The following is a 25,199-nucleotide window of genomic DNA, read 5'->3' as shown; positions in this document are numbered from 1 at the left end:
ATTGGCACCAGAGCAGGAGGGAGCTGCAACCCACTTGGCCCTGGAGGGTGAAGCAACGGAGTCTGAAGCCACCAGTGGGACAGAGGGCGAGGGGAGCTCCACGACAGGGACAGGAGCATACACCAGTGACAGCGACTCCTCCTCTGATGGGATCTCCCTTGCGGTGGCAGGCACCTCTGTGCCCACCACATCAACAGGTACAGCCGCCACCCCCCTACCAGCACCACCCTCCCAGCAGCCCCTCAACTTGTGTCCCATGCCTGCTCACCCAGGAGGGTCGGCGTCTCCTTCGCCCCAGGCACCTCAGACCCTGCCCCAGTCAGCCCTGCTGCCCTCAGTGAGGAAGCTATTGACCGCCTGAGATCCCTCACTGTTGGGCAATCTACCATTTTGAATGCCATCCAGGGTGTTGAGAGGCATTTGCAACAAACAAATGCATACCTGGAGGGCATTCATTCTGGGCAGGCGGCCCAACAGATAGCATTTCAGGCTTTGGCCTCAGCACTGATGGCAGCCATTGTCCCTGTGTTCAGCCTCCCCCCTCCAACTTCCTCCACCCAGACCCAATCCCCTGTACCTCAGCCTATCCCAAGCACACCATCAGACCAGCATGCACACATATCAACACACAAGAGTGGCTCAGGCAAACATAAGCACCACACATCCCACAGGCACTCACACAAGCACCATCCTCATGCAGACAAAGCAACATCCACTGCCTCCACTGTGTCCCCCTCCCCCACGGCCTCCTCCTCCCTCCCTGTCTCGTCTCCACTCACACCTGCATGCACTACATCCTCAGCCACTACCTCCATCACCAGCACACCCATCACCACACACCGCTCACGTGCAATCACCACCCCCACTACCATTCACACATCCCCTGTGTCCTCTCCCAGTGTGTCTGTGAGCCCTCCTCCCAAAGTATACAAACGCAGACACACACCCACCCAACAGCCATCCACCTCACAACAGCCTCCGGCCCATGCACCTTCACCCAAATTCAGCAGACGTACACCTCCTACAACCACTACCTCTTCCTCCACTTCAAACCCCCTCCATCTTCCTGTCCCAGTGTGTCTAAAAAACTTTTCCTGGCAATCTTTGACTTCTTCCCTTCACCTACCCCCCCGTCCTTCCCCTAGGGCCAGGCTTTCCAGGTCCCAGCCCAGCACCTCAGCCACCAAATCCCCAGGCACAGTGGTGCCAGCAACTGCGGGGTCATCGAGTGCGCCACCCATCAGGGCTGCCAGTGTGCCACGTAGTGAGGGCAAGGACATTCGCCACCTGCCAAGGTGAAAAAGGTGCACACATCCCGGAGGGAGAATCTGAAACTACCAGCCACCAAGGGCTCCACAAAAATAAAAGGGGATAGTGGCAAGATAACTGCGGCACCATCAAAGGTGGGGAAGGGCCAAAAGCAGAAGAGCAGGTCAGGAGAGGGCATGGTGGGACCAGTGTCACAACTTCTGTCCACGACCACATCAACCTGTACGACGGCGACCACAAAAGCTGCCCCGCCACCACAACCGCCACCTGCACTGCCACCTGTACTGCCACCGGCACGTCTACAGCCTCAGCGACAGTCTCCAACCTCTTCCCCAGTGGGCAGCTGTCCGAGGCTGCAGGAGACGTCTTGCTGTGTCCCTCAGCAGGAGCTGAGCCATGCACCGCCGCCACAGACACCGCCGCCACAGACACCGCCGCCACAGACACCGCCGCAAGCACCGCCACCGGCCCCATGATGTACTCAGACAGTGGCACCACTGCTGACATGTCTACCATCTCCAGTGGTCAGTCATCCGAGGCTGGAGGAGAGTTTCTGGACCCTGGGCAACTTCCATGAGGCATGACTTCCATCACTGTTTGCACCTGCAGGTGAAAGGCGAAGCCGCAGCAGTGTGGGGTATGTCTGTGCCTCCATGGCGTAACATGCTACCTGTACCTCGCCAATCTCGTGGCACACACACCCAGGTGAGGGAATTGTACCAGCCACACTGCACGTGAAGCACTCTGGGCACAAAGCCCCCTCCAGAACCAGTGGAGAATCACATCCACTACCTCAGTCCTTGGCAGGATGACGCACTCTGGGCACAAAGCCCCCTCCAGAACCAGTGGAGAGATACATCCACTACCTCAGTCCTTGGCAGGATGAAGCACTCTGGGTACAAAGCCCCCTCCAGAACCAGTGGAGAATCACAGCCACTACCTCAGTCCTTGGCAGGATGACGCACTCTGGGCACAAAACCCCCTCCAGAACCAGTGAAGAATCACATCCACTACCTCAGTCCTTGGCAGTATGAAGCACTCTGGGCACAAAGCCCCCTCCAGAACCAGTGGAGAATCACATCCACTACCTCAGTCCTTTACAGGATGAAGCACTCTGGGTACAAAGCCCCCTCCAGAACCAGTGGAGAAAGGCATCCACTTGAGAGACTGTGGCTTTGCACTCCCCAGGATACAGCAGTGGGCAACCCACCCACTGTAAAGACTTGAGAGTCTGTGGCTTTGCGCTCCCCAGGATGGAGCAGTGGGCAAACCACCCACTGTAAAGACTTGAAAGACTGTGGCTTTGCACTCCCAAGGATACAGCCGTGGGCAAACCACCCACTGTAAAGACTTGAGAGACTGTGGCTTTGCACTCCCCAGGATACAGCAGTGGGCAAACCACCCATTGTAAAGACTTGAGAGACTGTGGATATGCACTCCCCAGGATGGAGCAGTGGGCAAACCACCCACTGTAAAGACTTGAGAGACTGTGGCTTGGCACTCCCCAGGATACAGCAGTGGGCATGGATCCCCCTCGTGCAGCAGTGGCGTCATGCGTTCATCTGGCTGAGGTGTCACCCCTCCCCCTGAGGTTCCTGTATATTTTCAAACTGAGTTCTCTCCGTTTCGAGTCAGGTATCTAGTGTGGGCTTCGCCCATGCATTTTGGGCCCAGTGGTCCACGGACAATGATTGGTACACTATCCGGACTTGTGTAGTTGGTGTACATATTTGTATATACTGAATTTTGTTTTTTTAATATCAGCTTTTTCATGATTACACCGGCTACAATCATTTCCTTTTGTCCTTGCATTCTTCCAGGGGGTGAGGGGGTGTATATGTAATGTTGCTGCATGTATTTGTGTGTATGTTGCTGTGGGTGAGGGTGGGGGTGGGGGTGTTGTGTGTGTGTGTCACTCTCTTTTCCCCCCCTCCCCTGTGTTGCAGGTGCAGTACTCACCGTGGTCGACGTCGCTGCCGTTCGTACTCCTGGTAGATGAGAAGATGCACCAGAATGGGCAGGACGTGTAGTTTGGACTCCATGGCGTCCTGGTTCCTCGTTGGGTGTCAAAAGGTGAATGTTTTCCTTTCTGTGTTCTGTTTCCGCCGTGCTTTTGATCGCGTTGGTTCTGCCCCAGAAAAGGTGGCGGATAGGCGTCTTGAAATACATTTGGTGGTACTTTGTCTTCCGCCTGTCTGTTGGTGGTGACCACTACTGCCGTGGCGGTCGGAGTGTTAAAGTGACTGTCTATGTTGGCAGTTTCCGCCATGGTCGGGATTAAAAAAAAAATCCCGCCGGCCTGTTGGCGCTATTACCGCCACTTTAACACCGACCGCCAGGGTTGTAATGGGGGCCTAAGTGATTTTATCTATTGTAAATGATTTCCTTAAAAACACACTTACAGTTTGTATGGAAATAGAAAAATAACTCTCAGTAATGAGTAAGGCATCATCCACTATGGAGTACAAGCATTCTATTCTTGCTGTGCTAAATGAATGGAGGCATGCTAGCTTGCACATTGGGTACTAATTTGCTACTCTTTGCAGCTGGGGCAGCTGCAATGGACAAATATCTTACTTTGATTCTAGTTGCCCTGCTCTTCTCCAAATGTCTTTTAACTATACCCTGACTCCAAAGACGCACATGAATAATATATGTCACACACATCATGTACAACATGGAGAAAATAGACACCCTGTCCACCGTAAATTGACAGTGGGAAAAATGATGAACTGTAGTACAGGGAAAGTAATGGGATGTATAGATTTTATTGGTCATGTTCGTCACAGAGTATCCCATCCGCAAGACATAAAATCACAGGCAGAAAATCCCATTTTATTTCCTTGCCTCACCCTTAAATACAAATTATTTCAAACAAACACATTTGTTTGGCTGCAAGGAAAGGAAACTTGACTTACTCTACTGCAGGGTAAGTTGGACAGAAAAGGCCAGGTAGGTAGAGGTTTTGCTATAGAACAGTGGGGTGTCACTGATCATCATGTACCTAAGCTCTGGCTCAGTTAGTCAATATAGTTGAAAGTTAACAATTGTTGAAAGGGAAAAATTTGAACAGATGTAAATCCATTATGGAAGCCATTAAATAAATGTATGAATGACTTGGCCCGTAAAATGTGGCACATACCAAGATGGATTTTTCCATTTTCTTGGTAGGTTGGGACAAAATATTAGGAATGAATATAGGAGTGAAGTACTAGGAGGTGGCTGACTGGGCACTTCAAGGGCAGGGAAACACACCTTGTTTTCATTTCAATTTGGAATGCATTGAAAACGTAAATTTCCTGTTAAGGGAAACAGGTCCAGCAGGTACTGCTCCAGTCAAGGATGTCAGCCAAGCAGTGTGTCAACTGCTGCTGGATGCACTGGACTCCAGTTTGCCTCTGCATACACTGGTGTACCCTCCCTCACAATAGTCGATGCTTCAGCAGGCCCTACACACCCCCGTGCCTGTCACCTGCTGTCAGCATAGAGGGGAGATCGTGCTGCATAGAGAAAACAAGTGTGGCTAACTCCAACTCAGACAAAATGGCACCGGGCTGTACCCCTTGGCGACGCCAGCGACAGAAAGATGTGCGGTTAGCATCTGCACTAGCTCTCCCTCTCCCATGCTCTACCATGGCACTGGGTGAGGAAAAAGAAAGAAATAGGAAAAATGAATGAATAGAACGAAAGAAATAAGGAAGTATAGGGAACGAAAAGGACAAAAAGTCACAGAAAATAAGACAAAAACATAAAATACACAAACACAAATACACTAATAAAGGTAAAACAGGGGTGGGTAAAACAAGTGGGATGGGGGAGGATTGCAGAGATTCAAAGTAGATTTAAATGTAGGCCCATCACCATGCACAGAACAGGTAAAACAAAATGGCCATACACGCATGCAACCTTGTGGCGCTGCTCGCTTTACAGCATGGAACAGACTACTGGCACCACTCAGCATAAAATGGTGACAGACCACAACTCCGCCCATTCACAGAGTGAGACAGAGTTCTTACTGAATTTGTTTGCCACTTTGTGGAATTCTGCATAGTAGAACTCCACGAGTTCTGCCAGGCCTAGTCCTGCAGCACTGCAAGTGTACCTCCTGATGTGTCTGCTGATGATTGCCAAGCTCTAGGGGGAAGTCTGTAAGCTCTCTTCCCAGGGGAGGGCCCAAGTAAATTGATGGAGTCCAACGATCTGCAAACACAATATCAACACAGCTGTGTTATCTGCGTCAGGGCCAAGAGCTGAAAACTCCAATATTTCCTACTTTATTTGCATTTTCTGGCACCTCTATCCTGTTGTCCAATACAAGCACGACATTGGATGTGTCAAGTTGAAGCTCCAAATCTGTCTTTCCAGTCTCTGGTTTGGCGATGAGGCCATGCCAAGAAATAACACTAGTGGAGTAAAGAATGAGAAAGCTGATATTCATCATTCCAAAACTGAAAGCCCAACAGTATCTTGATGGCACGGTTGATATGAAACAGGTATAGCTGGTCGATATCTAAACATTAATGACATCATCAGCTCGCCAACTAGCTCAATGATCACGGTTGGGTTGGATTGTCTTATGGGAGGTTCACAAACTGAGACCTAGAGAAAGGCCAGAATCTATCCCAGTGCTATATGGACACACAGGTATTCTAAGCATGTTTACAAAATTCATTTGTGGCTGAATGTAGTGTTCACTCCTACTGTGGCATCCAGGAGATTATGCAATGCCTCTTCTTCTCTATTCCCTTACGATCTCCTAGCCTTACCCAGTGATTGAAGTGGGCAGGATCTATTGGGAACCATGTTCTGAATCTTTTATTTTTATTTTATTATATCTGTTTCTATGTTTCTTGTGGAAAAACAACAGCTTCGGTATGGGTAATGCTGACTATGAGGTAACTCTGGCTGAAAGGAAAAGGAGGGGGTGTCTCCTGTACTATGAAGACAATGGAGAAACTGACAGTGAAGGAAGAAACAAGCCTTCTGACCAGGGTGCCTGCATTCTAAAAGAATGCAAATATGTGTAACTGGTTAATTAGCAAATTTAAAGGCTACTTGGCAATAAGTGAGCGGCTTTAATTGACAGAATCATTTGAAGCTTCATAGTAACAAAGATTTAGGGCCTGATTTTGAGTTTGGTGGATGTGGTTACTCCATCACAGTCATGACAGATATTACGATCCCATTATTTCCTATGCGAAGGTTAATACAGCAGGCGGGATGGCGGTCATGTTTGTGACGAAGTAACCCCATCAGTCAAACTCTGTTTTTTGGGCAGTAATGAAAGAATGTTATGAGCTGAGTTCTAGAGTGTGCCCTTCTAATGAAAAGTTTTAACCGGACAAACCTATAGCCAATTCTCTGACAGCCTGACGCTTGGCCATGGCTGTGATGAAGCAGTCACAGCTGCATTTAAATCAGGCGAATGGACCAGTATGTTGGCAGAGAGGGAAAATGGTTGCAATGGAGATCCCTTTCTGGCAACATATAAATTAGGCCCTAGATCTCTTTTCACATTTTACAGCAGCCTGTATTTTACTGTGTGAAACGCAGTTGTTTAATATTGACTTATATGCTCACGGTGGTTTTGCGCACAGGGCATGACTTCGCAGTACAGTTCTGTGAATGATTGCACACACAGCCATCTGCAGTTGTGCATTAAATGATTGAGTTTCTATGATGTAACAGAGTGTTTTTCCCACTGATTACTTTAATTTGCGTTTTTTTAATGTAATTACTGTGTTAGACTTTATCTGCATTTAACTGAAAGTGAAAGACTAGCAAAGTATTTGCAGACTATTTTGTTCCTTTTTTAGCCACATCTCTGGCCACGCTCTCAAACTCACTGACCCCACCCCCACTGCACTCTGAATCATAGTTCACATACTTTTTGCACCTCAGCTTCTGGTATCACCAACATGCCCTGTGCAGCTTCTAGGTCCTGATCCGTTTACCTCCCTGGCTGTCTGTGCTTGAACTCCCTCCCCCCTAAAATTGGTGCAAGCCTCTCCCTCTGGAAATTCAAAAACACTTTGAAATGTCATCTCTTGAAACTTGAAGGGCTTGAGTCACCACTGCCACACTTGCTGCCTTCCATGATGTTTGCTTACTATGCACCTCTGTCACAGTAAATATGTATATTTTCCATCTGAATGCATCGCTAGTCGCAGATACTAGTATTTCTCCCGTCCTACATATCTGTTTGAAATGTTAAATGCTAAATGAAAATACCTTTAAGTAAATACAGAAATAAAACCTATCCCAGCAGCGTCGTGTTACAGTTCTGAATCGGAAGCTCTAGAATCAGAACCCCATAAGCCCCCATTGGACAGAGAACACTGAGTTTTACTCCGCTCATAGCGTAAATACCAGGCACTCTCACCAAGCAGAAGTCACCTGAAACACAGCATGTCCCACTGGACCGATGTTTACATTATTTCTACGTCTTTGATGCCACACTCTGCGGCCTTTTCTCAAATCCACCGATGAGCATTGTTCTTCGCCTAATTAAAACATTTAACTGTCTTCATCATAAATTTAATAACTTCTGGAAATTATAGTCTGAATAATCAAACATCCACTGATGTTCTGGTTCAGTTGAGACAGTTACATTAGTTAAGTTTTCATATAAATCCTCGTGATTTATTCATGCTTCCTACGTGAATCAGCAATTGAACTTCCATTAGGTAAGAGACAAGTCCATCATAATGCACTCTGTGATGCTGGCTGCACTAAGTACTTCCGGCACTAAAGGTGAGCTCCTTGCATTGATACAGGTACAGTCATACTCCTTGCGCCACTTCATGCCATTCTGATATGGCAGTCATGACACAATTTTAAGGTATTTAGACTATCATTTGACACCCACTTCAAATACATTTATTCAGCAATGCAAGTGATGAATTGAGGAAATTATGCCACGTATAGCTTTCATGCCATATAGAAGATGGCAGCCCTTGTCTTGAGTTCAGTAAATCATACTTTGATTTCTTTCAGCCGCGCTAGACTTACACAAGATAGGCCACACCATCTACTTGCGAGGGGTGTGGAAAGACGCCCTTGGCTAGGTGTCTCCTCTGGCCGGAGCCCTTACCTCTTTACCTGGATCTCCCCTCACTCCTCTTCCAGACCAGATTTCCTTTGTTTAAGAGCTGTCTCTCGGTGTCTGCTAGGAAGCTGTATACAAGTTATCACTCCGGTATCTCTCCCTCTGCCCCTTCAGCATCCCTCATCCTCAGGTCAATCTTCCCCTGTTCTGAAAGAATTCTAGGGAAGGATGGACAAGCCCATCTGAGACCATTGGGAGCCCGTACCTTTTGGTGCACTGACTAAGAAAATACACGGGAAAAGGCTAACGTTAATCTTGGAGTGCAGGAGGTTTATATTATTTTTATTTAATTGTATGTGACTGCTTTCAAGTGCTATTTTTAGAGCGAGAAGATGGAAGAAGGTTAGAGGGGTCGCAACAGGAAGGGTCGGAGAATATAGAGTATTATAACATTGGAATGTTCGGTGCTCCATTGCAGACAATGGAGTGCTCCTGGCTTCGGCTCCGGCCTTCAACGTGGGATCGGGCCTTTAAAGGCCGGTAGAGCCCGCTACTGCGGCTTCTAAGACTATATTATACCAATGGAATGTTGAGAGCTCCGTTGAAGACAATGGAGTAGCTCCAGGCTTTAAATGGCTGGTATAAGCCTGGAGCTCCAACATTCCAGTGTTTGTCTCCGTGTTTGTCCCTTTTAAATTTAGAACATTCTACCGTTAGTGGGTGGAATGTTCGAATAGCCTTATAGCTCTTCTGCTGAGGGCTATACCAGTTGTTAAAGACCCTCATTATAGGCCCTCACCTGTCGCTGGGACCTGTAACTCGGATTCAGGACCTTTAATGACCAGTAAAGCCGTCGGCAGCGGGATATTATAGCCTTATAGCCTTCCATAGTAGGCTATACTGGCCATTAGAGGCCTGCTCCAGCGTTAAATGACCGAGCCAGAGGTGAGGGCCTTTAACAAGGGAGCAGGCCTTTAATGACTGGTATAGTCCAGCTATGGCATGCTATAAGGCTGTTAGAACATTCTGCTTCTAGAGGGCAAAATGTTCTAACTAGAAGAAGGCCTCCCTCACAGAGTTCAAGGGGCAGTGAAATCCCCTTGGGCTCCATGAGGCCTTTGTTCACAGCTGTTGCACTGGAAAGTTGATGCTCCAGGCTTTTACCAGCCATTAGAAGCCCAGAGCCACTCCATTATCTTCAACGTAGCGCTGAACATTCCAATGTTCTAAAAGGATGTGGTAATAAGTGCATGAAATTAGCTCACTAACATCCAGGCATGGTGAGATGAAGCCCTTTGAAGTACATCAGATACCTACCTGCCTGATGCTACAAGGTGTCTGGTTACAGGACTGATTTAGGAAGTGTTTAGTCAAGAGTAGACCTGTGAAAAGTTGCAAGGTCTTGGTCCCTACAACTCTGCAAATATTTTTAAGTGTTTCCACCTTCACAAACTTCAAAGATGGCTAGTGTTAGGAAAAAGGAGGGAAACAATTGGGCACTTTGATGCAGTCAGAATGTTCCCACTGTTGTGTGGGACTGCACGTGAGACGCTCGGCTGCCACTTACTATTGCCTTTAGAGTTGTGGCACACCTCCTCTTCCCCTACTGTTGGAAGTCCCAATGAGGTCCACCTGGCAATGGGGAAATCAGAAGAGGTGAACTGCTGAGCTGCTGCCATTGTATTTCCCTCCACCACTCACTGGGAAGTCCTCAGTGACGGGGGGAAGCACAATATCCTACAGCCTGCCCATGTTCAGCAGGACGTTTGGCAATGAATAAGGGGGAAGGAAAAGTTAAAATACACCTTGTGAAGTCAGGTTAGTTCACTTCTTCACATAGCATGACGATTCCTGACTTTGCCTGACTTCAAAGGCATAGGGTTTAGGGTTTCATTTCACTGATATCTAATCCTAAGTGAAACATCGTAAAATTGGGTTCCCTGTAGAGCTGTAGTGGGAGAGAGGTCAAGAGACTGAAGAGTTCCATTTACAAGAGCCTACAAATGTTTGTACCTCATGCAAATAAATGCATGGATGGTTGTAGGGTCATTGTTTCGTGGTTAGAAACTCTTAAACCATTTGGGGCCATATGTATCATGTATTTTTGCAGTCGGATTGGGCCATTTGCGACAGCAAAAATTCATTTTGGTATGTATGAATTCCAGTTTGTGATTCAGTGACATGTTACTGAATCGCAATTTGGAATTATGATTAAATACTGATTCAGTATTAGGAGGAAGCGTGCCAAGGGCGTCATTTCCTAATACCAAATCTGTGTGATATGTTGGAATGTTTTATGAGCGAAATGCAGTTGTAAAACATTCGCATTTTACCACCTACTTCAAGTAGGTAGTAACCCATTCGTAAACAGAAAGGGGTCCCTAAAGGACCGCTTCCCCTCTGTGAATGGTAGCGAAAATATTTTTTAGAGAAGGCAGTGGTCCCACGGACTCGTGCCCAATCTTAAAAAATGAAAAAACCCTTTTTTTTCAAATGCATACCATTTTCTTTTAATGAAAATGGGCTGCATTTTTTAGAAAAAGATTGCTTTATTTAAAAGCAGTCAAAAACATGGTGGTCTGCTGAGCCCAGCAGACCATCATCTTGTGATTTTTGCCTTTCCTAATGGGTCGTAAATTGTGACCTGCCTCATTAATAATAATGAGGTAGGTCAACTTGCGACCCATTAGAAAATGCTAAATGAAACCCATGGAGTTTCCTACATTCAAATAGCGATTACCTAATTGTAATTCGCAAAGAATTGCAATTAGGTAATCGCAATTTGAAATAATGATACATTGGCCTCTAGTGCCTATCTGTTTGCAATAGCGCTAGGATTTTAAACTCCACAAGCTCATGTATCAGGAGCCAGAGCATGGCTATCATATCATGTGGTCAGGTCGCTTTGTACCAAAAATCAGTCAAACTGTATGTGTTTGTGCCAGTTGATTTTGATCATTATATTTGTGAGGAGTCCCATTTAGATTCCATTGTGTTCAACTAGATAAACTAATACCACCATAAGAAGTAATGCAATCCAGTGTGACATGAGCAGCATACGGCAGACCACCCACAAGAGATGTGGGGATAAACTGTGTCTTTTGTCATAGAACTAGCTTGGGCAAAGAAATAAGTGACTGCATTAATAAATCATGCAAGGCTCAACACATTGAGCCTAAGTTGCAAAGGTAACTTAACCTTTTGAGTAAGTTTACTCCTTTTTGGTATTCACAAACTTGGAGAATAAGTTACTACGGGACAAACGAGCAATGGCAAAGCTAATAGGTCTGCTGCTGTCTTCCAGCCTTTTGGCAATTCTTGTTTTCCATGGTTTTTACAAACTGTTTTTGTTCAGGGAGCTGCAGAATGTTTGTCAATCCAAAAAAAACATTTACTGAAGGCAAGAAATGTTTTTGGGTCTCAGAAAACACATTCTCATAGTGTTGCCTGGCACTGAAGGGGAATACTTTGTGTGTGGATGTGCTCAGTGTGAAAGGGCAGCATGCTGTAACTCCTAGTAAAGTCAGTCAATGGCTGATGTGTGCTGATGCATTGCCCCTTTATACATGCTTGAGTGGGTTGGAGAAAAATCACAACCAAAGACAAATGGATGAAGGGTGGTTAAAAACCCTAAAAACTAACTATGACATATACATCATTTTAATAAAATCAAAATGTCTTGGCTAAGACAGACCTAAAAAAGCAAGTTGTTCTTGCATTGAGGAGAGGTGGGATGAGGAGTGGAGGGGACTGGAGAGGATGAGGAGAGAAGGGAAGGAGATGGAAGGGAGGGATGGGATGGAAGGGAAGGGAAGGTGCGCGGATGGGATAGGATAGTATGGGATGGCAAGGCAGTTAAAAATTGCTTCTTCATGGGCAACGATTAATAAAGAACCACTGGTGAAATGGAGTCCAGAATAAATGTGCTCAGAAGAAGTGTCCACTTATGAAATCACATATATAATATTGAAGCTTTCGGTTTGTGTACTTCATGCATAGTAAAAAGAGAATAACTTGATATAGAACAGTTTCAAATGGATAATCTATTATGCTGTGAAATACTGGCAGTCAGATAAACAAAGGACACTTCAAAAGGAATTTACAGCAGCATTGGCAAGAGACAGGAACTGATAAGGTGTGGAATGTGACCTGTGCTCACATCTGGTAGGAGGGCTCTGTTTTCACCTTCGGCTCTAAGCACGAAGGCAACACTAAAGTAATAAGTATAAAGTAAAAGCAAAAGCTTTGGCACTGAAGGAAACGACCTTGTCTGCGCTTGTGCTCATTCTGAAAGAGCAAAATGCAGTCACTCGAAGTGAAGTTCATCAGTGACTGAAATAGGCTGACCCATTGCTCCATGCTGTATGCTGTAGCAGGCAAAAGCAAAAGGTGAATGACACTGACCAATGGATGGAGAGGAGTGGCTAAAATCCCCTTTAAGTAGGTATATTATACAGATAATTTTAGTAAATCAAAAGGTCTTGGCTAATGCTAGATCTTATAAACATTTGTTTTTCCAGCACTACTCATGGCCAACCACCAAAATAATGTAGATATGGACATAAAATAAACCCCCCAAAAATATTTTCAAATTAAATTAAGTTATTTAAATGGTTAAAATTATAAATAAATTGAATTAATGATAAAAATGTATAAAATAGTACATACTTACTATTCATTCATTACACAGTTTATTCAACTATTTTGAAATTAAAAACAATGTAACAGTTAATTTTAACAAAAAGTAATTCATTTAAATTATTCTACACATCACTTTTGAAATTGAATTTGAAGGAACAGGGTCGTAGGGAAAATGGTTGCAGAGTATGTTCGTTCTCAGGTATTTTAATATATAAAATTAACAAATAACCCAATATAAAAATGGACAGTTCAATAGAAAAATAATTTTAAGGAGCAGGATGTGGGCTCCCTAGAGGGACTGGGCAGGGAGTATCTAAACACACAGGTATTTTAAATTAGTTACTTTCAATATTTAGTATTAAATAAAAAGGGACGTTAGGGTATTTATCCCCCGTCATAGAAAGGAGAAGTACAATGTAAAATGCATTTTAAAGGTAGGACGCTAGGGTAATAGGGGAAAAGGGTGGGGGTTATTTGAATACTTGGGGAATTTGATTTTATATTAATTCATTTTTAATTTAAAAAATAAATATTTCAAGATTGTATGCAGATAATTATGTGAACAACATTTCAAAAATAATATCAATGTCATTAAAAATTTCAAAACAATGTGTCTTGATAAAGTCAATAAATAAATAAATTATAAAAAAAACTTGTAAAACAATGTATTAATAATTTAAAACACATGAAATGAAATAGATTTTTCATTGAAAATAAAATAATTTTTTTATTTCAACCATTTTGAATGTTTAATACAAAACAATTTAAAATGTACACGCTTTTCTCCATTTACTCCTGACATCACTTTTCTTTTTCAAGTAACTCCCTGTCACGCACTTTAATTTCCCACCATGTCATGTCTCAAAAATCCCCGTTTTTTTCAGAGGATGAGTTGAGAGCCATGGTGGATGAAATCATAAGAGTAGATCCACAATTGTTTGGAGCACATGTCCAGCACACTTCTCCCAGTAGGAAAATAGAATTGTGGCAAACAATCATCGACAGAGTGAATGCTGTAGGCACCACCCTGTGGGCAAAGGAGGACATTATGAAGAGGTGGAATGACCTGAGAGGCAGAGGGGCAAGGTGCATTGCTTGGCCTCCAGACAACAGATGGAGGCAAACAAGACTTAGTCACTGAACTGCTCTGCCACCTCGTAGCTCCACCTGCAAGTGAAGCCCGTCTGACTCGAACTCTGACCTCGGTCAGAAGTTCGAGGCCCTCCTCCACCCGCAGGCTTCTGCCTACACCTCATCCCTGGTGTCTAGTGGGAGAGCTCTGCTCTTCTGCTGGGCTGCCCTCTGCCTCTTTTCTCTTTTTCCTCATTTTTCCTTTGTGTACTGTTTTTGTGCCTTTGGCTTTCTTCTTTCCTCAATCTTTTCCTCGTTTCTCTTGTCTCTTGCTTCTCTCTCTCCTCTCTTACACTCTCCCTACCGCTGATGCCCCGCAGACCCGTCCTCCTCCTCTCTCTCACTCTCCCCAACGCTGCTGCTCCCCTTTTTCATGCAGTTTCCCGCTCCCACCTCCCAGCTGTCCTCTCCTCCCCCTCCCTACTTAATGACGGCCTTGCGCAGCCAGTGCGCCAAAGGGTAGCCGGTCTGTGCCCGTCCGCGACCAGTGCCAGGACCCCTGGTCCTGCCACCAGCCGCCACTACATATCAGCAGCACTCATCGCACTCAACCCAGGACGCAACACCAACTGCGAGCAAGCATCACCAGCTAACACCCACAGACCCTTTAGCTGCCTCCGCTGCTGTCAAACCCACACCACCATCAAGACCTTGGACCCAGAACAAGCCACCCGCAACAACACACCAACCCCGAAATCTCTGAAGTGCATTCTCTTCAACATCCGCTCCCTTCATAAACATGCTACCAAAATCTGGGACCTCCTTGACAGCACCACCCCAGACGTCGCGTTCCTCACTGAGACCTGGACCAACACCACCTCAGGACCGGGCATTGCCATCGCCATCCCTCAGGGATATAAGATCATCTGGAAAGACCACCCCAGCCACCCGGGGGGGAATCGCCATTGTCCACAGGTCCAACCTCTGCCTGAACACACACTCCGAAGACTTTGAAGAATCCACAAGCCTGATGGAACACCTCCACTTCAAACTACATACCAGCACGACATCCACCATCAGGTAAACCTTCATCTACCACCCTCCCGGACCACATGCTCCCTTTGCTGACTCCATCACGGACTACATCTCCGCACAAGCCATCAGAGCCACCAACTACACCCTGCTGGGAGACATCAACTTCCACCTTGATAACCTACAAGACACCAACACCTCATCCCTCCTAGACAACCTCCACAACATAGGGCTCTGAAAGATCGTGACGGAGCCAACACACTCAGCAGGACACACCCTCGATCTCATCTTCACTACTGTAACCTCCGCTACCTTCAGTCGCACCTCAGAACTCCCATGGACAGACCACTGATGCATCCATTTCACCTTCAAAACACCCACCGTCATCAGACCCCAACACCAACCATCAAATAGAAACTGGACAAGAATCACCGATGATCAGCTCACGGCCACCCACTCCATTGCCGCCCTCGCCATCGCACACAACGACGACCCAAACACCACAGCACGCACCTTCCACAAATGGATTGCCGACTGCGCCAACACCGTAGCCCCCCTCAAAAAGAACAACAGCACCCATGCAAAGAAAGCCTGCTGGTTCACCCCAGAACTCCGAGAATCTAGACGCAATTGTTGCCGCCTCGAGAAAATCTGGAGAAACACCAAATCCACAGAAGCCCATAGCAACTTCAGAGTCACCACCACCGCACACCACCAACTCCTCAGAAACACCAGAAAGAAAGCTTTACAAGACAGAATCTCCTCATATGCACACAACAGCAAGGAACTCTTCAGCATCATCAAGGAGTTTGCCCAACCCAACAATGAAACAACAGACATCCCACCCTCACAGGACCTCTGTGGCAAACTCAACACCTACTTCCACCACAAAATCAAGACTATCTATGACAATTTCAGCAAGGACAACCTACGTGCAGAACCCCCTCTACTAAAGCCAGACACCAACAAACCAACAATCACCACCTATACCCCCCTCACCACCGAAGATACTCTGAGGACAATGAGGTCCATACACTCCCGGTCTCCCACGGACCCATGCCCCACCACATTTTTAACAGAGCTGCAGAAACCATCGCCCCTAAGTTACGCCTCACCATCAACCGCTCACTAGCTGCTGCCACCTTCGCTGACGACTGGAAACGTGCCAAGTTCAAACCCCTCCTCAAGAAACCCTCAGCAGACCGCTCCGACCTCAACCCCATCACACCCTGATTCGAAGACTCCACAAAGCCGGCATCAGAGACAAGGCCCTCGACTGAAATCCTTCCTCTCCGGCACAACTCAACAAGTGAGACTCACCCCCTTCCTCGCAGATCCTACACCCACCACCTGCAAAGTTCCCCAGGGATCCTCCCTCAGCCCCACGCTGTTTAACGTCTACATGGTACCGCTAGCCACCATCGTCAGAAGCCACAGAATCAACATTATCTCCTACGCCGACCACACCCAACACATCCTCTCCAACAAACCCAACAAAGCCAGACACAACTTCCATGAAGGCATGGAAGCAGTCGCCAACTCTATGAGAAACAGCTGCCTTCAACTCAACGCAAAGAAGACAGAAGTACTCATCATGGGCCCTCAACCCAACACGTGGAATGACTCGTAGTGGCCACTCACATTCGGAATCCCGCCCACCCCCACCAGCCAAGCCTGCAACCTCAGGATCATCCTGGACTCCAATCTCAGCATGAACCATCAAATCAACTCAGTCACCTCCACGTGCATCAGCACCCTCCTCCTCCTACACAAATCTTTCAAATGGATCCCCCTCGAACATAGAAAGACCATCCCACAAGCCCTCATTACCAGCAGACTGGACTATAGCAACGCACTTTACACCGGAATCAACAAGAAACTCATCCGCAAACTACAAAACATCCAGAGCGCCGCCGCCAGACTGGTCCTCGACCTACCTCGACACTGCCACATCTCGCAACACCTGCATACACTGCACTGGCTTCTCACAGAGAAAAGAATCTCCTTCAAGATCCTCACTCATGCACACAAAGCCCTCCACAACACCAGACTAGCCTACCTGAACCAGCGACTCAACCTCTACGTAACCCCACAGGACCCTACGCTCAGCCCAGCACTCTCTCGCAGAAGTACACCGCATCAGGAAAACCAGAACAGGAGGATGCTCCTTTTCCTACCTCGAACGCCCTTCCTCTCCACATCCGACAAACTACCTCCCTCCTCAGCTTCACAAAGGAACTGAAGACATGGCTTTTTTAACAACCACCGGCAAAAGCTACACCTCCCCCACTGCACCATGAGACCCTAACGGGTGAGTAGTTGTGCTTTACAAGCATTGATTGATTGAACCCTCTTACACAACAGGATAAGCTGGGACAGCCCCTGGGCAGACCTCGTCCACTGACCAGACTCACACTCCATCCCTGGATGAAGCCCTCAGTGAAGATGATGACACTCCTGGACTTGTGGACATGGAGGATGGTCCTGGCACATCTGGACAACCTGGTCAGACGGCAACAGTGAGTCTCACTGTGCCCACAACAACACCTCCCAACCCTGTTGCGTCAACATCACAAGCAACAACGCGCACCCCGAACCTGTGTACCTAGCACCTTCCCAACCATCACGTGCCCCCCAGTCCTGGATCCTGAGGTGCGACCCAACACTCCTGACACTGAGGGTCCAGGACCCAGTTGGAGAGTACACCCTGTACCAAAGGCACAGGCTCATGGTGGTAGGGTATGTGGGAGGGATGCCGTGGGCCAGAGGAGTGAGGCCACTGGGGCTGCTGTTGACCAGGATACCATCAGCCATGTCTGGGGTCTATCAGGAGTCCCAATGAATGATGGGCCAGGTCTTAACTGAACTCTGGGAAATTAAGTAACTGAACTCTGGGAAATTAAGTAGCTGCAGAGGGACATGATCCATGACATGGATGACCACAATTCAAACATAGGCAACTTAACAGGGGCACTGAGGGACATCCACACAACCCTGAGCTGTGCTGTGCAACCACCATCTACCCCTTCCTGTGGACCAAATAACTCAAAGCCAGGTACATCTGCAGCAGTCACAGGAAGGAAGGACCTGCCACAGGCACAACCAGTCTTGGACACCCCTGCCTCTGCAACAGCTGATCTCCCACCCTAGAAAGCGGGGACATCCATGCAAGAATCCAGGAAGGTGCGGATGGCAAGATACCCAACACTGCCAGCAAGAAATCTCTTCCTTAATGTCCTCCTTTGTGTGTCACACCTACACTCTGTGGACTGATCCTGAACCACATTCCAGTTTCAATGGGAGGAGTACTCTGGACTTTAGACTTCCAATGGTGCGGCATCTACTCCATTGTTTTATTTACCATGACTGACCCCTTCACTCTACATTTTTGTTTCTTTCTGTCCCAAATTATTTTTCTGTATTAGCATTGTTATAAATTCACTCATCACAAACTCATTGTCTGCTGTATTAGAATTCACATTTAGCTATGCAGACTATGTGAGCCATACAATGAAGATACAAGCTACTTGTGCAAGCAGGAATATGTTGCATGTACGATGTATCCAGCTCAGGATTACAACCATTACACACCAACACATATATACAAGTGTCTTGTTTCAAAAGAGATTTTATTACATTGTTTCAGCACATAGACTGTCTAGATGTCAGAAACATAGAAATGAAAACATCACCATATCCGACTGTGTAAGCCACAAAATACACTGGTACAGACCACCAAAACATTGTAGTAATGGACATATCAGACATTGACCTGTTAAATAGGCGAAAATTGATATAGTTGATGTCATAAGCTGGAGCCTTATCCCCTAGCTCTCAAAGGTAAACTCACCTCATATAATGCAACATCCAGACAGTTGGCAATACAACTGTCCCTGATCACAGGGTCATTACAATCCAGTGCTACTGCATCTGGTGGTATGACATAAACAAATACCAGTATTGTTCCACAGACACTTTGGTCTACAATGATGAAACACATTAACAGCTACAAACAATTCAGACAAAAAGAGTGCTTAGCCAATGTGAAGGGGAACTGACGTGATTTTGGCCTACAACAACATTTTTGATGACCACATGATGACACACATGAAGCATCATGGCCACCACACAGCAACAAACAAGTCCAACGGAGTCTTCTGCACTTCCATCCTATCACTATGCAAGCCGTCTTGGCACAGTTCTTATACACTCAAAGTCTGTGAAATACATTCCCAGGAAAAATCCATGTCTACTTTGTATCAGCACAATATACCTGCCAATGTCACAACTCTGAAATGCCCAAATGAAGATGTCATTATGAAAGTACCTGAACAAAGAACAAAACAAGGAGTAAAATTATGAGACCATACATATGGCACAAGTCACATAGACATTTGGAAAACAAAGTTAATTAGAAAAATCTGAGCCAAACAAAGCAATATCATCAAAATATGAAGGTGTCAAACGCTTCCTCATCAAACACCCTTTAACAGAATTTGTCTGAGCATCAGCTCCCTATTTCCAAAAATATAATCTGCACATTATCACAAATAGTTCATTGTACATTCAAAGTAATAACATCTCATGAGATACTTATACTCATGAGAAGAAGCTATTGATGAGATCTTGTCACAAGTCAGCTTCTTCCTCTTCACCACTATCATCTTCATTTGACATTTCAGGATTCTCACCCGGTGGCACTGCGGGCTCCCTCTCCTCTGGGATGTAAGGGATATTCCTCTGCAGGGCAATGCTATGGAGCATGCAGCATGCCATTTTGATCTGACACACCTTACTGGGTGAGTAGAGAGCCCAAAAGCCTGCCCCACTGCTCGCCGTGTTCTTCCATGGGCCTCATTGAAGTGGACTTTATCTGGCATAGTTGGAATCCTCAGTGGTGTCAACAACCAAGGACTGAGACATAAGTGCCACAATGAGTCACTCACTTCATGAATGTAGCACCTGACATTGCACACAGAGAATCAGGACATCCCTGCCCTCTCTGGTTGCAGTTGTGACATCAGTTGGGGTATGGTGCTGTTCTGCATTACAAAGAAATCGTGCACTGAACCTAGAAAACAGGCACAGACATTTGAGATGTAGATATCTGAGAAACGGACAACTTGCATGTTGATAGAAGGGAAGTGCTTCCTGTTGCAATAGACTTGTTCAGTGGCCTGCGGTGGCACCAAGGCAATATGTGTGCCATCAATGGCTCCGACCACATGTGGGAGTCGACCAAAACCATAGATGTCAGCCTTCACATTGGCTAAAGCCTCACATCTGGGCAACATGATGTAGCTGTCAATGTGTTTCATCATTGCTGATAATATGTCTCTTAAAACACCACTAAACATGGGTTGGGACATACCACCAGATATGGCCACTGTATAGTGGAAGGACTCTGTGGACACGAAGTATTATACTACCATGACTTTAACTATGGGTGGTATGCATGTTGGATTGGTGTTTTCAGGCATCAGATCTGGCTCCAATTGATGCAATAAATCCACAATAGTTTGCCTTTTAAGACTGAACTATTTGATGGTGTGACGTTTTTCTATTGTTTGAAGGTCTGTCAATGGACGGTATACTGGAGCTGGTCGCCACCTCCCTCTCCCAGGGTACCTATTTGTGAACTTAAATGAATTGGAGCATTAGTCACTGTGTCCACACCAATATACAAGATGAATAGGACCAAAGTATTGTGATAAAACATTACTGACTGGAAAAACATTGCACCAATTACACATCAAAGCTGTCTACTACTCAAGGGCCAAGTGTGAGCCCCACCGTTGTCTACACATGTGTCAACAACATGGACTTGGGCATCACCCAACTACCTGCTGCTCATGTGTCCCTTGAAATATAAGTCTGTTCTGACTGCCAAAATTATTGTCAACTCTGGTAGATAGTTCATTGTAGTAATATGCTATCTGTGACCAGCAACACAATACATTGGTGATTGTGTATGAGAACCTACACAACAAGGCTGCTTTAGATTGTTTGTGATGATCAAACACATATATTGATGTTGTGACGCATTTAACAGTGCCCAGTGCTATAGTTACAACCGCCAAAATGGCGGATGCCTGACCTAGTTCACTGGACATTAGGAGCCACCGGCGGAAGTTGACCGTGCAGTTCCAACCACAGCAGATACAGCCATAGGCTAAGGTTAGTACTCCACATTTTGCTAAATCACTCACTTGACTCCTGACACTGCTGCCTTCAACACCTCCACCACTTCAGCTGCTGTGTGCTGTCTCTGGGAGCAATCATCCCACAACAAGCAGGTGAAAGGGCCCCTGCCTTCTCTCTTGAGGAGCTGGAGAGGCTTGTTGAGCAGGTAAGAACCTCATAGGCATATTTGACTCTGTTCAACAGCATCCTTTCCTTCCTCATAGACTACTATGTGCCTCTGAGTGCCAGCGAGTGAGACATTTCCGGTGCCTGTTGTCACATTTTATATTCTGTACATGGGATGTGCATGGTGCTGGTAGTGGAGACAAGAACTCCATGTATTTCACATTGCCATTGTGTTGTGTGATATGCCCTAGATCCTCCTTCTGTCGCATTCATATATCTAGGCAAGAAGAATTTACAGCCATACAATGACATGTCTTTCTGTTTGATGGTTGTAAATGTAAAACAACATGTATGTGCATTACAGCATGACCTGTGTATGTAAACTGTTTTAGTCATTTGAGGATGTCATTAGCACTGTGTATAGCCTCACAGATCACTCGGCCCACATCTGGCCTTGCCAAACTGTTGTATGGGAATCATGTAAAAATCACTGTGCCCTTCAGAGTGCCACACAACTCTGGACCCACATAGAGGACAGGCACAGGATGTACTGCCATGCATGTAAGTAATGTGAGTTTTACGTAAGTTATGTATGCTCAGCCTGCAGAGACTAGGGCCTGTCAAATGTTTCTCACATTATGGGACAAAAACCAGACTGGGGTGGAGTTACTCTGGCTATGCAACTGTACTACTCACTGTAGACCTGCAGATCCTTGGATGTTGCCAAAATGAGACTTCAGTGGCGAAACTTGGCCTGAGGGTTTTTGTACATTGACTAAAGTAGGAATGGATCCTGACGTACCTTCCTGACCTAAAACATATTTGCGCTGAGCCTCATTGTTCATGTGTGATAGGTCCCTAACTCCCACAGCTCTGTTGTCACCTTTCCATAAGTCATGTAAGTATATGACAGATGTATTATACAAGTGAGAAACCTACAGTGCATTAAGTTGGGTGACTCAGGGGGAGGGCTTGACATGTGACTCATTATCTTGGTTACATGGAACCAATCAGACCAAATAAACCTTAGTATGTTGGATGCCATCTCTGTAGGATTGCCACATTTGCTAAAAGGTGTGTTCTGTGCTTCAAGTACATACCACACAAACCCACTCTGTAGTGGTATGAGATTACATTGCGCTGCTCACTTGTTCGCACATGCACAGGGAAGAGACTTTACGTGCCACCCATGGCAGTCCTTTCATGTCACATTAGTCTTAGGGTGTGGTCTGTGCTATGGTAGTTACCTGTAGGGACTGTATGAAGTGAGTCAATGTGGTTGGATGTCCAGTCAGGTCCAAGGAGTTGACCCTTCAGAGAGTTACAATGGTGTGCTGTGTTTCATTGTGGCTCACATCACAGCACATGTTGCTTGTACCTGGGCTATCTGATGTAGCTAGGCTTATGTAGTCAGTGTAAGGCATGTGATTTACACTTGTGTTGTGTTGATAGTTATAAAGATTTTGTGCTTGGTGTTTTTCAAATGTGTGTGACACAACCAGTTAGCCAAAAAACTGGAATTGTAACTTTTTCATTTGTCTATTGCATCCATACAGGTCAACGCCCATCAGAAGAAAGGGATTTGAAGAGCTATTGCCCTGAAGGTACGGACCCTGGAGGTCCATTGCCGGCAGAGTGCCTACTGTCACAGAAGGTGAAGATCACGGAGGTCCAGTTGGGGCTGTCCTCCCAACGTGGACGGGGCGCACGCCAGAGCCTGGCCCCTCTGATGGCCTGCATTCTGGCAGTGGACTACCCTGAGCTTGATGGGGATTTGAGAGGAGCACAGCAGCTTTGGGGGGGGGAGTCCTGGGTATATTCCTGCCTGTGACATTGCCAAGTTGATATTTTAGAGTCTGCCATCTTCCCCTGCAGTTTGGAGATAGGTCTTGTGTGACACACAATGAGTAATTGTTTGTGTAGGTATGGAAGTTGGTGCATGCTGATGTGCCTTGCCTATTGGCCCCGTGACCTAGGACACAACAATGTACAGTCCACAACCAATTTACTCTCCAGGGCCAGCACATGGCTGAGGACAGTGATCAATCAGGTCATATTGTTTGTTGCTGTGTGTCATTTGTACCCAACAGTCCACTTGTCTTCAGTGTGTCATCCCCAACAACATACAACATGAGATAATAGACAACTGTACTCAGCCATGTGTCTGCTCAAGTAAGTATATTGGCATCCGTCCCCACCGACCACTGGTCTTAAGTGTGTCACAAGTGCTTGTGCCTCACTACTGTCTCTCATGTGAAGGTGGCCATCATACATGTGACAGAGCATACATTGTCCTTTGGGTGCAGTCACACTTTCCCTTGATAAATAGTGACTGTCCATTGACATGATTTTGGCAACATCATTGTAGGAACTGGACATATGTGATGGGCCTACAGTTCATGTGGTGCCACAGACAGCAGTGTGTCACCATTGTTTGGTGGCTCACACATACCCTCATCTGTCACTCAGTGTAATTTGGCATTGTACAATTGTTGAAACAATGAAGGAAATGACAGGTAGGACTACAGTTTTTGCGCACAATGTACATTTCCATGCCATTGAGGTAGAATCAGTTGGTGAAGCTTAGCATATGTTAAATGGTGAAGGTCCATTACCTAACTGTTGACATGCATCAGGGAGTGGCTTGCAGGAATGTGGGAATCATATGTGGTTGTGTACACTCATTCATCCAAAGGAATCTGTGTTTTATGACAAAAAGGGACAGTGATGTGCCTTCCCATTGAACATCATCTTAAGGGCCTTCTACAGGCAGTGGAGAATCCTTGCGCCTCTACATAATTCAATGGACTATTGGCTTTCACTCATACTATCTAAGTGGAGTATTATCTGCAGTACCAATCAAGAAAGGTGATTTCCCTGGTGCTAGATGATTCATTGTGGTGTGGATATTTGTAGACAAATCTCCCAGTCAGTGTGGCCAAATTGTCTCCAGAGTATTTTTCTGTGCAAGATGTGTTATCTATCAGAGCAACATTGGTACAACTTCCATGAGTCTATTTAGACAATTTACATATTGTGAAGTTACCATTGGGGATTTTGAACAGTGTCACATAGGTGTTTCCCTGTCATCTTCTTCTGTCTACTGTACTTTTTGCTGGAACATAGCTGGATTATTTGGGCATCATTTCATCATGATGTGGTATTCGGTATATGAAGATTAGCTGGATACATGATCTTGTGTGGGATCTGTTAGAATGAACTTGGCATTGCCATACTATTTTGTGACAACAGGTTACTGAGGGATGCTACATAAGCCAAACCATTCATGGTGATAAGATATCCTACTTGCTCCACGGGTATTGTGATGGCACCACTTCGTCCTTGCTATTGGAGTTGTCTGTGATTCTGATTTTCATGTGGGCAACTGTTCACAGTTCATGTAGCATGCATGCATATGGTGTTGCAAATGTTGGGGCCACGTTTCTGAAGCTTGTGGCTGGGGGCTAATGTACATTATAGTAATGTTTGGTAATCAAATCAGTTGTTCAAATGGTAATCAAAGCAGATTTTCAAGTCTTTTCAGGCACATGTAGTGACCCTATTTGTCTTTGTAATTTCAGCATCAGCACAGGCAAGCAGAGGAGACAGGGCCAAAACCAGTGGGGAAGTAGCTGGCCATGGTATCTCCAGTCAAGAAACATCAGACACGGAGGGACCTCGTAGCTCAGAGGTTGAGGGGAGTGCCACAGAGGACACAGGATCCCCATCTTCACCTTCAGATTCTTCTTCCAGTGGCCACTTCCTAGTGATGGCGGATCCATCAGGATGTGTACCTATTCCATCCTTGTCCACTACCCCCAATTCTATC

The sequence above is a fragment of the Pleurodeles waltl genome, chromosome 1_1 (genome assembly GCF_031143425.1).
Source record: "Pleurodeles waltl isolate 20211129_DDA chromosome 1_1, aPleWal1.hap1.20221129, whole genome shotgun sequence".
NCBI lineage: Eukaryota > Metazoa > Chordata > Amphibia > Caudata > Salamandridae > Pleurodeles > Pleurodeles waltl.
This window is presented reverse-complemented; position numbering follows the sequence as displayed.